This window comes from Protopterus annectens, chromosome 5.part1, assembly GCF_019279795.1.
Source record: "Protopterus annectens isolate FY-2018-M chromosome 5.part1, PAN1.0, whole genome shotgun sequence".
In the NCBI taxonomy this organism is placed as follows: domain Eukaryota; kingdom Metazoa; phylum Chordata; order Ceratodontiformes; family Protopteridae; genus Protopterus; species Protopterus annectens.
In genome coordinates, this window is record NC_056736.1 from 763799221 (window position 1) to 763815657 (window position 16437).

Below are 16437 nucleotides of genomic sequence, written 5' to 3' on the forward strand. Positions count from 1 at the left end.
TTCAGCTGCAGTTAATTAATTAGTTACCCTATCCACAAACTAACCTTTAAAGACACTGCAACAGCATATTACCATCTTCAAAACCACCTTTTCTGACCATGCCACTCTCACAATTCCACCTCCTACACACACTGCAAAATATATTTCACTTAGATATCACAAATTGCTAAACTTTTACACACACTAATAAACATTACTAATAAACTGTACGTAAGTGCAGATAGCTCCCCAAATCCAGGTCCAACCTACTTTCCATCAGCCACTCCTCACTTTCAGTATTCACTTAACCTGCGTCATGAAGCTACTGACCTACTCATTTTAAACATAAGCCTTAGAAGAATTGTCAGTAAGGTTGCTGAGTTTCCAGCTGCCTCCTGTCACGTTACACCTTTGACATATACTAACAGAAACACGGTTAAAGCCTCACATTACAGATAACAAAAATGACTCCTGGGTATAATTAATTAATTATAATGAATTAATTTATCTAATGTACTTAGGTTAGATAGAAAGGAAAACAAAAGAGGTGGAGGAGTAGCTATGCTATTTAAAAACAACCTCAATATACAACTCCTAGATCTAAATATAAGCACCACAATGGGAAAATACTTCTAGCTAAATTACAAATCATAGCCATAATTGCCATCTGTGTCACCCCAGGAAATAATATTCCTGCAATGAAGCACATCCTTGAAACCATTTCTAATGGCATCACTTGTGAAACCATCATGGTAAACTTTAACACAGATTGGCTGTCATGTAACTCTAACAACCCCAGCAATTACATCAACCTCTATGGTTTTTCACATATTATCCAGTCACCTACTACAATAGATTAAAAAAAAAAAGTCAGTCCTTGACCGGACCCTGACTAACACGCCATCAAACTATCAAAATTCTGGCTGTTTACCAGACAGCCTTAAATGACCATGCACCTACTTACTCGCTAGGGCAACATAACTCCACAAAACTGCCCACATACTACCAAATCCGCAGTAAAAAACACTTCATCCCCAAGACTTCATTAACACCCTAAAGAAACTCTGTTGGATTCCCCTCAAAAAAAACTATCCCTTAATGTGGCTGTAGAACATTTTAACACCACTTTCCTCAACATTCTGAACATACTAGCTCTTCTCAGAATACTCCCAGTAAAGTCAGACTACACTCTTTTACTTACTTATGAAACAAAAACCATTCTCAAACTAAGGAATAAAGCATAGGCCACATGGCATACTTCCAAAACTCGGTCTAATCAAATAGCCTAACAACTCAGAAATAAAGTTAAACTCCAAATTAAACAAGATAAAATAAATTACTACACCAATACCCAACTGAAACACCATAGGAACCCACAAAAATTCTGGAGCACAATAAAAAACATCCTACAACCAGGCCAAGTCTCCACCCCTACTCCTATTATACCTAACAATTCATGTAGCAATGCCGACATTTTCAATAAATATTTTACCAAAAACATTCTATCACTGACCAAAAGCAACCAACATTTACAAAAAACTATTCCAACCAACAACAGTAACAAAACCTTTTCATTCCAACCCATTCCCACCAAAACAATAGAAAGACTACTTAAGCTCAAACCAACTATGACTGCAGCTGACAACCTGCAAAATGAATTCTTAAAAATAGCATCCGAAGCAATAGCCTATCCAGTATCTATACTAATTAACAGGTCCATAAGTGAACAATACATCCCCCTCCATCTGGAAAACCTCACACATAATACACCTACATAAAGGTGGAAAATCAAGAGAGCACACAAATTACAGAAAATAGCCATTCTATCCCCCCCATCCAAAATCCTAGAAAGGTGTATTCACTCCCAACGTCTGCATTACCTTATAACAAATACTCTACTAGCCAATTCCCAACATGGTTTCATACCCTATCATAGCACTGCCTCCACTCTCCATAGCTTCTCCAACACCATACACAAATACAAAAATGAAGGTAAAATTGTATCATCTGGTTTCCTAGACATGTCAAAGGCTTTTGACATGGTTGACCACAATAAACTTCTAACCGCTCACGCAAACTTAAAACTTAACCAATCCACCCACACATGGTCCCAAAGCTACCTAACAGGCAGACAGCAAGCAGTAAAATGGAAACAACACATCTCTCCACTTCTCCAAATTACTTTAGGTGTCCAACAAGGGTCCATTGTTGGTCCCCTCCTTTTTAGTATTTTACCACTGCTCTTAGCAGTGCCATCTCCCTAGCATACCACAATTCAGTATGCTAACAATTCTACTATTATAACACACAAGTCTTTCACCAAAATCAAAACATGGTTATCAAACTCACAGCTCCTACTCAACCCTAACAAGAATAAGCTTGTTATTTCAACCTGCTAGACTCTCAACACTTCCTACTATAATGCTAGAGATAATACTAAAATCAGCCCCGACATCCAAACTAAACTTCTAGGAGTTATAATTGACAGCAGGCTGTGATTTGACCTCTGCATATCATAAACAATTCAAAATGTGCACAAAAATTTGGGTAGCCTATACAGAAATAAAAATCCTCTAATAGACAGCACTAGAATAGCCATTGCAAGGACCCATCTGCTATCAGTTCTCCTCTACACCTCATCAATTTTCACAAACCTAAGGAAAACAGACATAGATAAAATATAAACGTTAGAACAAAACAGCAAAATTTGGTACAGGATTTCCTTACAAAACCCATCATTGCCTTAATCTTAGAAAACTCTCTTGGCTAGAATTACCCCAACTCCTTACTTACTATCAACTCCCCGTGGCACACAAGCTACTCTTATCAGCCCAAGAAAACTCCTGCTCTCCTACCTCATTCATACTCCAACCAATGTTCACTTCATTCCGCAAATAAAGCCTTTAGTACAAGTCATAAAAACAACAAATACTGCTGGAGAATCCCTGTACTCCTTTCATGTAGCCAAAGCCTTGAACTCCCTACCACCAACTATTAGAACCGCTGCCAACCTAACACAATTCAAAAGTACTAAAAATTATTGTATAGAAACATGGCACTGTTCATGTAACACTCCAGGCTAATCAAGATTATCGTCTCCCACCTTCCTCAACCTTCATCTGTAAAACTAACAACTGCTATAGACAACAAGTATTAATAATTTCCCACTCCTCACTCAAAACAGCCAACTGTAAACACTCTATATCCTACCTAGCCAGTTATGCACTCGCCTTTGTAAAATCTAATGTGCTACCTCACCCTGAAACTATCCCAGCCTTGATTATCAGCAGGACTTCTATCGCAATAAGTGTACTAAACGCCTATCACTATACATAAACAAACTACAGTCAATCTTCACCTTACTACTAATCACTGTATTTTCTTCATCTCCTGTCAAGAGACCTATGTCTTGTACAAAAGAATTACTACCTGTCAACAACTTTTAAGGAATGTATAGTTTCTCAATGACTCTATGATATTTTATGTGACGTGATTTGTAAACTGTTTTATGTATTCTTGATATACTGCTTTATTAACTTGCTACAAAGTATTATTGCATGTATTTGTTTTTCCATGTGGAACTTTTCTCCCATGGCATCCACTGAAAATGGGTATTGCCCAGTCGGATGTTCCCAGTAAACAAATGTAAAATATATATATATCTATGTGTGTGTGTATATATATATATATATATATATATATATATATATATATATATATACACACACATATACACATACAGTATAATAGCTAAAGAGTTCACCATGAACCCCTATGAAAAATAGGTGAAACGGCAACTTGTAAAATTGTACCAATACTTTATTAAAACCTTGCATTATTGGAAGTAGTATATATATCCAGCAGAGGTGGTAATACTAAGGCTATTCTGGGAGAAAAGGAGGTAAGGTGGCAGATTTTGTTGAATGCCACTACACCTCCTGGCTTTAATGAATATATCTCAGTAAAGCCAGTGTTGCAAGCTGGGGTATGATGTACCAGTATATAAGGAATGCTTTGCCTTCTTCTATGTACTTCGTTGTTTTTAACATGTGTGGTTATGAATTGTATATATTACACATTTTATGTAATGAGTAATTAGTAGAGTTATGGAAATTTGATTTTACATTGTTGTCATGTTGTGTCATTTTTATATATTTGCAAATTGGAAGGTTGGATTGATTTGTATTTTGAAAGTCTCATGAATTATTAATTGTTACTGATGCCATGAGTGGTGATTGGTGGGTTAAACTATTTAAACAAGGTTTGGTTAGTAGACGTGGTTCTGAGGAAGTCTAAAGTATTTTTAGATGAAAGCACTTAACCAATTGTTAATTTAATAAAGTATTAGTATAATTTTACAAGTTGCCGTTTCACTTATTTTTCGTAGTGGTTCATGGTGAACTCGTTAGCTATTATACTGTGGATTTTGTTGGTTGCGAGTTCCTTGTTTGGTTATATATGTGTATATGTATGTATATATAAATATATATATATATATATATATATATATATATATATATATATATGTATGTATATATATATATATATATATATATATATATATATAATACACACACACACACACACACACACACACACGTATACATGCATACATACACACATGCACTCCCCTGGTAATAGTTTTTATGGACATTTTTGTTAGCAGTGAAAATGTCAAGAAAACCTTTACTTGGCTAATATTGAATGCAAAGGATGTAGTGGTGTAATGGCTAAGGTGGTTACCTTACAAACAAGAGAGGCAGGCCTCACTAAGGGAAATTAGCTAGCCTTAAAATGGTCCGCAAGGATAGCTAGACTAGTACTTAATTATGAACTTCATAAAACTATTGAGAAAAACTTCATTAACTTCCCACAAAAACAAACTATTGTTTCTAAAGTGAACACATATTTCAACTGACTGAAATATGTATCATTAATGCCTTTCCAAGTGTGTAATAATTAAATTAGTGTAACTATGAACAAGTACAGCACCCAACACCACATTCATTACAAAATTGGACATTCATTACTCTGTTGAAAAATACAACAGCCAAATACACCAGACAAACAAAAATAATTATGTGGAAAATCCTCTTCAGTGCATTTACAATGTAAATCATTGTCTGTATCTGGAAAACCGTTATATGAATCATGTATTCTTTATAGCAATAACCCACGCCTGGGTGTGGGTAATGCTAAATTTACCCACGGTTGGCGTGGTTTGGTCCTGAGGGCGAAGCCCGAGGGACCAAACAAAGCCAACCGTGGGTAAATTTAGCATTACCCACACCCAGGCGTGTTATTGCTATTATATGACATTATTTAAGAAAAGAAACTATTACTTTTCTTAAATAATGGCATAGTATAATGCCTGTTTACTGCCCTTCCGCAGATGTCTGGCATCCGGCAGTTCTGATGTACTGCGCCTGCGCGGTACATCAGAGTTGTGGAAAAGCAACGGAGAAAGCAAGATCTCCGTTGCTTTTTATGTTCGCTATGTTAAATGGGTTTAACATAGCGAGACAGCTTTAAAATAAGCAACGGAGATCTCCGTTGCTTATTTTAAAGCTGTCTCGCTATGTTAAACCCATTTAACATAGCGAGACAGTGTTTTAAAAAATTGAGTTATACTAATGGAAAAAAGTCCGGGCGACTGGACCTTTTTCCATTAGTATAACTCGATTTACAACGGGCACGCTGGCCAATCAGCGTGCACGTTTTGGGGGGATCATGGTATAATAAAGCATAACACACCATGTTAAAAAGGAATCAGAGTACAAAAGCTAAAATGTCACTAGTAACCAATTATTAGCTTTTATTGAAATTTCAGTAACATTACTAATACTAAAATGAAAGATTTTATATTAAACCTCAACCTGCAAGCTTCAATTTTGATTAGCATACCATGAAGTAGCTTCAGTTCACAAGACAAAAGAGTGAAATGGTGGTTACAGCTAAGTTTTATGGATCTTGGGGACACCAAAGATCATGTCCACTTTAGGATGAAGTGTGCAGTCAGTTCACCCATTGTCAATATGGTCTTTTTCATCAATCTCAAAATAACCAGACTTTAAAATAAACAATTAAGTCTCCTCATAAAAACCAGTGCCCCCTAGCACAGCACATTTTTTACTAAAAAACAGTGTCCATTAGATTAGAACCAGACCCCCTCTTTTATCAGTTCTCATAAAGTGAAAGTGTTAGTCATTAAAATAAACAGGGGTTCACACTCGGAAGGAGTGAAATTATACTGTTTATTCTTACAAGATCTCTATTGCAGCTGTAATCTTTGACTCCCATATAGAATTAATTTTTTTCTAAAGTGCTATTCAGTGCTGGAATAAACCTTAAGAAATTATGTAAATATTTATATAAATATTTGTTTATTTTACTATGCATTATTAATGACTTTCCAACTCTGTTAAGAACTGAAATAGTATAGAACTATGAGTGACTGCATCCCCAACAAAAAAATTAAATACAAAATCGCATATTTGTTACTCTGTTGAAAAATACAACCAGCATTCAGTGCTGGAACAAATAGTAAGAAATGATGTAGATACTTTTGTAAATAGTTAATGTGAAGTTGTTCAATCTCGCTGTTTATTCTTTATGATGGGTTCGGCTCCGATGCGGCCATTTGCAAAGCTTGAGGTTTGCCAGTAGCTCAAGACCAAGCCCCTTATGCCATGATGCACTGCTGGAATTACCTCAGATTTAGTTTGCCACGGCACGGATCGCAGAGGTTCCAGTTTTGCTCGAACCAATTTTTCATCAAAAATGTGTTTTTCACAAGTTATTTGCATATTTTTTATATTATTCCATAGATTAGTTCTAGAGTAGTTTCTGTAGCTTTTTACAAGCTCCCTTTTCCCTTTGTGTGCTATTTACATAGTTTAGCATAGTTTGTAGTGGCCTCATGTTTTAGCCTAGTTGTTTATCTGCTTGTTACTTATATAGTTTTATATATATATATATATATATATATATATATATAGATATATTTAGCTAGTGTTGGCCCTTCTTTCCTTTGGGCCATTGTTTAGAGTTTGTGTGTGTTTTATTATAGTCATTCTGGTTAAATTGGCTGTTCTGTATGCTTTGAGATGGGAGGGTGGCCTAATGGTTAAGGTGTAGGGTTTGAGTCTAACAAAGGATAATTGGCTAGGCTTAAAATGGCTTGCAAGGGCATTTAGCTTAGTACTAACCTATGAACCTTTGTGTGTTTGAGCCTAGGTGTGGTTCTTGTTATAATAGCTGAGTGTGACTTTATTTAGGCTTTTTGTGGCTTTTTTACTAGTGTTAAGCCTAAAGGAATTTATTGTTTGGATATGTCTGTGGACAAAGACAAGCACCTAAAGTCTGGATTCAAGAAATGTCCAGACTGCAGGCAAAAGATGTCTGTAACTAATGGCCACGTTCAGTGCGTATATTGCTTAGGTGCTGTACATTTGCAGGAGTCCTGCAGTATTTGCCACTCTTTTTCCTCTAGGGTCTTATTGGAGAGGAAAAGAAAATTAGTTGACAGAGGCTTGCTGAAGCATCCGTTTCAAGAAGCTGAGTGACCAGGATGGGGCCAACAAGTCCTCCATGTCCTCTAAGTCTTCAGGGGACTCCATGGAATCTAAACTGTCTAAGAAGTCCAAGTAAGTAGAAGATCCTGGGACATCAGCTCCACAGATATCAGAGCCGACTGTCTTTTCATTTTGGAGCTGGCCCACAGCTCTGGAGACAGTATCTGAGAGACCTCCATCTCCACTTCTTCAAACGGTACCGTCGGTGCACTGCTCTAGGTCTTCTGTCAGCCTCTCGGATTTGGATATGGACTGATTGGTGCAGAAGCTCTTACAGGCACCAGGCCTTGCTAAATTGTTGCCGGCTTCGACCCCAGAGTCGGAACCAAAGATCACCACCCCGGATTTGACTGCTCCTCCTCCGAGCCATACTGGACCTTCAGAGCCGGAGGGGGCCGACCTGTTGATCATGGAGCCTTTGGAGCCAAGACCTGCTCCGGTGTCCTCGGTTCCATCTACTCTGACATCCTCGGCACCGACCGGGGACTCTAGGAGCCGACACTCTCCTGTCAGGTCCGGAGAGGAAAGTCACATCGACTTGTCAGTGCCGACTCTTCCTCTTGGGGCTTCGGCTTGGATGAGCTCGGCTCCTACCTCCAGCTCGGAGCCCATGGCCTCTATGCAGGAGGGGCTGGTGGTTCCTTTGGGTCCATCGACTCCTCATCAGAGCCATGATGCCTTCAAAGCCATGAGGAGAGCATTGTCCCCAAGAACATCCTTGACACCAGGTCTGGCCTCTTATACCCCAAAGTGCCTGTGTCCGCTTCTGCTTCCATCATCCAGGCTAGGCGTAGAGACCCTGAACCTCAGGTCGCCTCAAAGGGCGACACCTGCTCTTCTGAGACCTCCTCAGAGGCTCCCACTGAGGAGGTCCCCAGGAAGAGATTGTGCAAGAGGAGACAATTGGACTGCCCACAGGAGTCTTTGACATCTGACACTGACTTGGATGAGTCAGAAGGGTCCCCATAATCCCCCTCTGAGGATATTTCCTTTGTGGAGATACTCGAGATCCTTAGGCAGAGGGGTAATTGGCAGTCCAAAAGCCCTACTGAGGCTGAGTAAGTTCTCCTGAAGGCTTTCGGGTTTCAACCTTCCACCTCTTGGGTGTCTCCGCCCTTCGATGAGCTCATGCAGCTGGTCTCTCGAAGGGTGTGGGAGTCCATGGAGCCTGTCCCTCAGAGGCCTAACAAGTATATTTCTGCCCCGTAGATAAATCCTTTTTGTCCAAAGGAGTCCCTGTTGATGCCATGGTGATGGCGGCGGTGGCTGCCAAAAAGGAAATGCCTGAGACTTTCTCATCTATCCATCCTCCTAACAGAAAGTCCAGGATCATAGATAGATAAGGGAAACGCATGTTTAGTTCAGTAACTTTTACACTCCGATCTCTGAACTATTTGACCCATTTCACTAGTCTGCAAAGAGATCTCCTTAAGGAGTTGGGAGATGCTCTTCAGGGTACTGTAGCTGCAGGGGCTTCTGACAAAGTTGCCACCCAGTTTGCTACCCTAAATTCCATTGTAAACTCGTCCATGCATCTCGTATCATATGCAGCTGATGGGACGAGTAGTGCAGCGGGTACAGGAATTGCTCTCAGAAGACATTCCTGGATGCGCTTGTGTTCCTTCGCGGAGCCCTTTAAGTCTTCATTTGTGAACACCCCTTTTGATGGCTCATGTCTCTTTGGGCCTAAAGTGAAGGAAACTTTGACCATGTGTAAACAGGAGGGAAAGACTCTGCTGTCAGAGTCCATTTTTCCACTCCTACTCGGCCTTATCGCAAAGGCCAAAGAGGAGGAAAGATTTGGTTCTGAAAAGCCCAAGGAACCTTTCAGGACACACGTCGTGAAACTCCCCTCTAGGGGCAGAGAAAGGGGTAATAATGGAAGATGCCGCCCTCATGGCAGAGGGGGTCCACAACACCAGGTTGACAGTGACCACTTTTCTGGTCAACCCTATCAGCGCTCCTGAAACGAGGCCCAACTGTCCTGCCCTGGAGGCAGTCGGGGGTCACTTATCATTGTACCCAGACACATGGCAAGATATAACAAATGACAGCTGAGTACAAAGTATTATTTCCAGAGGGTATTTCATACCATTCTCCACTCCACCCCCACCCGCAAGGAGAATTCCAGATGTTTCACCCAGTTACAGGGAACAAGCAACTTTAGAGGTCCACAAGTTGCTAGAAAAAAAAGAGTCATCCAGCCAGTCCCAGCAGACCAAACAGGATCCAGAACTTACTCAAGATTATTTTTGGTTCCAAAGAAAACTGATGACTGCAGACCCATTTTGGACCTCAGCAGACTCAACCAATTTGTGAAAAAAGAGATGTTCCGGATGGTCATGCTACAGTCTATACTTCCCTTTTTAGGGAAAGACAATTGGATGTGCTCAATAGATCTCAAGGATGCATACTACCACATAAAAATGGCCAGGGCATCCAGAGATCATCTGTGTTTCTGGCTGGGAGCCAATCATTATCAATTTCGAGCCCTGCCCTTTGGTCTCACTACAACTCCCAGAGTGTTCACCAACTGCATGGCAGTGGTCACAGCTCACCTGCGGTGTCTAGGATTCCAGGTGTTTCCGTATCTAGACGATTGGCTCCTTAGCTCCACCACCAGGCATCAACTGATTCAGGCAAGGGAATACACTCTGACACTCTGCAATCACTTAGGCATTACAGTCAACTCAGAAAAGTATGGCTTGTCGACATCGCAGCATATCGTTTTTATAGGGGCAGAGTTAGACACTTCAACCACCACTCTGACTACCAATCGAGAGAGTCTTTCTTCTTCGCCAGCATGTCAGCGCATTGGTATTGAAAGATAGAGCACCAGCTGCAGAAGTTCTAAAAGTATTGGGTTTGATGGCTGCAGTGATCTTGGCCATACCATTAGCAAGCATGCATATGCAGATTCTTCAGTGGCTGCTGTTCACTCAATGGTCCTATCAGGAACTTCCAATGAATCATACGATTTTAATTACCAACTCTTGCAAGAGATCTCCAGTGGTGGTTGATGTCTCTTCATGTAACCATAGGACGCCCCTTTGTACTACCCCCTCCAATATCCACTGTGACCATGGACGCTTCCCTGATAGGGTGGGGGGGAATTTTCAGGGATGGACTGCCCAAGGCACATGGACGGATCAAGAGTCACATCTGCAAATCCGTGTTCTGGAGATGAGTGCAGTACTTCTGGTGTTGCAGTACTTCCAGGACTCTCTTTCTCTAGGTACGATTGCAATTCAAACAGACAATATGTCATTAGTGGCGGAACCAAGTCTTACTCCCTTTGCCAAGAAGCCCTCCGAGTTTGGCAGTGGGGTGTCTCCTCCCAGCACTTTCTGTTGGCAACAGGGAGATCCAACGTGATAGCAGACAAACTGAGCAGGGCAATCTTGTTGCCGCACAAGTGGTCCCTCAAGAAAGAGATTGCGGACAGGATTTTTCGCAAATGGGGCCAGTCTTGCTGCGATATTTTTGCCAGTCACATCAACATGAAATGCAGAAGCTACTTTACCCTGATTTCCCCCACCGGGAGAACCCCAGAGGGACACACTCGTACACGATTGCCTCCCGGGTCTCCTCTATGCATTCCCCTCCAATTCCGGTGATACCCAGATTTCTACAGAAAACAAAGTCTCTGGGAAGGACCATCATTCTTATAGCCCCTCATTGGCCTCGGCAGATTTGGTTCCCATTTTTCATCATCATCTCTTGGAGGATCCATGGGTTCTGGACCCAGTTCCGGACCTTTTGACACATCCGTCGGGGGGACCTCCATCCTTCCTTGCGGTCACTGAAGCTGACAGCTTGGCTGCTGCAGATCCCCTCATAGCCAGGCTTCATAAAGTTTCCCGTGAGGCAAAGCAGATCCTTTTGTCTTCTCACAAGCTGTCCACCAGAAGATTATATCTTAGTAAGTGGAAGAGATTTCCCATATGGGCTTCTAAGCAGAACATTGATCCTTATCAAGCCCCCTTGACGTCCATATTAGAGTTCTTGACTATGATCTTTAATAAAGGAGCAGCAGCTGCAGCAGTTCGGGTCCAGTTAGCTGCTATATCTTACTTTCATCTCAGAGCTGATGGGCTAAACATAATGTCCCACAAGTTGTCCAAGGCCTTTCTCAAAGGAACCTTTCACATGAGGCCTCCAGTGATAACTCCTTATTTTCCTTGGAATCTAAACTTTATGCTGTCTCGTATAATTCTCCCCCCGTTTGAACTAGCATCATTTTGTGATCTTAAATTTTTATCATGGAAAACCATATTTCTGGTGGCTATTACCTCTGCCCACAGAGTGTCAGAACTTCAAGCTTTATCTATCAGCCCTCCTTATTTGGTTTTTCATGCTGATAGAGTATCTCTTAGGACAAACCCCTCCTTTTTGCACAGAGTTTGTTTGGAATCTAATATCAACCAAGTCATTGAGTTACCAGTCTTCTTCCCTAACCATTCCAATAAATTGGAGTATATGCTCCACAAACTTGACATTCACAGACAGCTCAGATATTATTTGGTCAGAACAAAATATATTAGGAAATCAGACCAGCTCTTTGTGTCTTTCTCTGAAGCCAGAAAAGGTAGACCAGTGGTTAAAACAATGCTTTCTAAATGGCTATCCGATTGTATCACCTTTGTTTATTCAGCTGCTAATATGCCCTTACTACATGAGATTAAAGCTCACTCAACCAGAGCAATTTCTACATCTTCTGCATTCCAACCCAAATTGCCTCTTGATAACATTTGTGCTGCAGCCACTTGGTCTAAACCTCATACCTTTATCACTCATTACAAAGTTGATAAGGCCTCCAGGGACAGGGCTTCTTTTGGGTCTACGGTCCTGAAGAATGTACTCCCGTGAGCCACCCGAGATTGAGGGTGCTAGGGACGCTACTCATCAGTAAAGAATGAATGGCGAGAATGAACAACTTAACATTAAGAAGTTATGTACTCACAATAATGTTCCATGTGAGTTGTTCCATTTCACCTTCATTCTTACATCCCTCTCTCCTTCCCCTACCTGGCTGATAGTTGACCTAGAGGCTGGTCTCATCCTGGTTGCTCAATTCTTCTTCTTTCCATGGGAGGGTAGTTTACTTATATGGATATAGTACATGCAGCAAACAAGATCTGAGGTAATTCCAGCAGTCCATCATGGGATAAGGGGCTTGGTCTTGAGCTACTGGTAAACCTCGAGCTTTGCAAACGGCTGTATCGGAGCCAATGGATCGGCTCTGAACCCATCAGTAAAGAATGAAGGTGAGATGGAACAACTCACATGGAGCATTGTGGTGAGTACATAACTTCTTATTTGTTTATTTTGTTGCTATGTTTATTCCTGTAGATGGAATTTCAATAAATATATAAAAAGTAGCAGATAAGAAAACATTTTATATTTTTTTGCAGTATAGAGCCAAATTATGTACAAATAATTTCAAAGTCAAGTCCATGGCAGAAAGACAAGCCTTCCTGGTATTCATAGACTTGACTTACACTCAGACCAGTTTTCTCCATTATTGAGTTGCAGACGTGGTATAGACTTCTTGTAAAACTTGGTGCAGGGAAGAGACTGGGTGGGTTATGGGCACATTCCTAATGAAATGGCTGTAGCACTAAATATCAGAATCCGGGGCACTGCATGGTCCATCTCCTAGATACCTCTAAAAGGCTGCAATTTATTTTTATAGCTGTTCAAATTTTAATAAAAGGTTAGCCTTCCAGATTTGCAACATGTTGTCTTCATTACTGAGTTTTATCTTCCTCCAATAAGTGTCTTAAGTCAGTGGAAATATAGAAAGCTTTCAGCACAGTAAAAACGTCTATATTATCTTCACTTTTCATTAAGCTAGCTCACGTCAACACAAGACCTCAATCAAACACATCTATTGTACACACAACATAAGCAAATGCACCATCCAAAAACATCAAGTTTATCATTTCCAAAGTCTTGAAGTCAAGCCTACACTTCCGCATTTGTCAGAAACACTTCCAAGTAAAACTATAAAAATGTCATGGCATTTAGTTTCAGACCATGATTTTGATGCCATGATGTACATAATACGCACACACACATATATTATATACATTTATGTAAAATATTTTGATATATATGCACACATACAGTGGATATAAAAAGTTTACACACCCCTGTTAAAATGCCAAGTTTTTGTGATATGAGACCACAATAAAGCATTTCAAAACTTTTCCCACCTTTAATGTGACCTATAACCTGTACAATTCAATTGAAAAACAAACAAATCTGTTTGGGGAAAAAAAATATAAAAAATAAAAAACGTACAATATGCTGGTTGCATAAGTGTGCACACCCTTAAATTAATACTTTGTGTTCAAACCCTTAAACTAATACTTTGTTGAAGCACTTTTTGATTTAATTACAGCTTTCAGTCTTCTTGGGTGCACACCTGCCATCAATTAAAGAGACTCTGATTAACCCCAAATAAAGTTTAGCTGTCCTAGTAGGATTTTCCTGACATTTACTCAGTTGCCTGCTACAGCAAAAGCCATGGTTCGCAGAGAGCTTACAAAGCATCAAAGGGATCTCTCTGTTGAAAGATATCAGTTAGGAGAAGGGTACAAAAAATGTCCACAGCATTGGATATAACATGGAACACAGTGAAGACAGTCATCAAAAAGTGGAAAAAATATGGGACGACAGTGATGTTGCAATGAACTGGACGTCCCTCTAAAATTGATGAAAAGACAAGACGAAAACTGGTCAGGGAGGCTGCCAAGAGACCTACAGCAACACTGAAGGAGCTGCAGGATGCAGGAGTTTTTGGCAAGTACTGGTTGTGTACTACATGTGACAACAATCTCCCGTATTCTCTCTCTCCGGCCTATGGAGTAGGGTTGCAAGACAGAAGCATTTTATTACACAGAAAAACACCCAGGCCTGGCTAAAATTTGCAAAGCAATACATAGTCCCCAAAAGCATGTGGGAAAATATGATCTGATGTTGTTAATCTTTGTTCATTCCCTACTGATGGGCTATCGGTTCCGTCCTCGAAACCGAGCCAGCCAAATATCAAGCTCGCGTCAGCCAAAAAACTCTCAAGCCAAGGTCCTACCCAGAATGCTCTGCTCCCTGTTACCTCAGATCTCGTTTGCCACATTGCTGTACAGCCGTGTCAAGCCACTCTCTTCAGCTGTCTATTTTTTTGAAAGTTTTATATATCGTTTCTACTTTAAAGTTTTTCTAACAGTTTCTGGTATTATTCTCCTACCCTATCGTATCCTATAAGACTCTCTCCTTTTAGTCTTTTTCTCTTTATTACTCTTTTCTTACCCTTTACTTTTTGGTACTGTTCTTCTTCTCCATATCATTATGTCAGATAAGAAAAGTAGCATTGGTTTTAAGCAGTGCAGAGATTGCGGCCGTAAGTTACCGCTTTCCCATGGCCATGACTTATGTGTCTGTTGTTTGAATGTCTCCCACCTTACTGTGGATCCCCCGTGTGGGATTTGTAGAGATTTTTTGACCATGACTCTTAACGAAAGAACAAATTAATCTTGAAAGGTCTTCTCAGATCTCTTTTCTGTGAGGATATTTCTTGGTCGGAGGGCTCACCTCCTCCTGCTAAACCTCGTAAGAGGCGTTCTTCCTCTTCCAGGTCGCTCCCTTCATCTCCCTCTAGAGATCATAGGGAGTCTACTCATAAGAAGGTGAAATTGACTATTACATTTGCACTGCCACCTTTGACCCTGTCAGCTCCAGGCTCGGCACCACCCCAGCTGATTCTTGCTCCAGCCATATCCTCCTTATCGACACCGGCACCGGAGTTCCCATTGTAGACAATTACGGCTCCAGTCTTTCGCAGCCCTTACCGTTACCGTCCATGCAGGTACAGTCCCCTTTGACACCAAGTATGACGTTACTGTCCTCCACAGTGCAGTCCTTTTCAACACCGTCATTGTTACTGGCTCAGACACTTTCCTCGACGGCACTGTACCCATCGGTGCAGACACTTGCTTTTACAGTGCAGACATCTTCAACTTCTATGGCGCTGACGTCTTCGGTGCAGACTACTTCCATACCATTTTCTTCAGTGCAGACTTCCTTGGTTCTGGGCTCTGTACCTCTTGAATTAGCAAGGACCAAGTACTCTCTTTCCTTGGATCCATTCTGTATGAGGTTGACCACGAGCCTTTCTGAGCAAGATGTGTTGCGGCTTGTTGATCAGTTGTTTGTGGCCAGAGACCTCTCTCAACTGTCAAAATCCATGTTCCCTCCTTCAGGTGAGCATATATCTTCTCAAACTCCAACGTACACTCCTCCTTCGACTTCCACCCAAGTATCGAAGACCATTACTCCGACAGCAGCTTCCCATCCTCCGATTCCAATAGTGGATCTCACTTTGGAACTGGAGTCATCCTTGTGGCCCTTGGTACACTGGGGATCAGGCTCTTCTCAGGCCAGTGGCTTTGCCATAGGGGAGGGCATTCTTGGTTCCACTCCGATCTTTTCTATGGCACCCACCAGGAATCTTCCCTCTCTCATACTTCACAGTCCTCTTGAGACTCCTGGTCCTGGGCTCAACTCGTTGAGGCAGGGTGTGACCCCAGTTCCGAGGTTAATGTGCTCAGTTCTGGGCTCCCATCCAGCCTTGGATGTGCCGGTCTTCCAGGCCATGGAGAAGGCACTTACCACCGCTGGCAAACCCCACGTCTCAGTCCTCTCCCCCGTCTGTGCCGCAACTTTCACAAGCCACGACTGTCGGACACCGGGCACAAGGGCCTCAGGTTTCTCCTCCTCAGGAGACCCCCTCATTGCAGTTTTTCTCAGAACCTCTCACTGACAAAGTACCCCGCAAAGCATCATGCAAGAGGAAGCACATGGTCTCCACTGAGTCATTGAC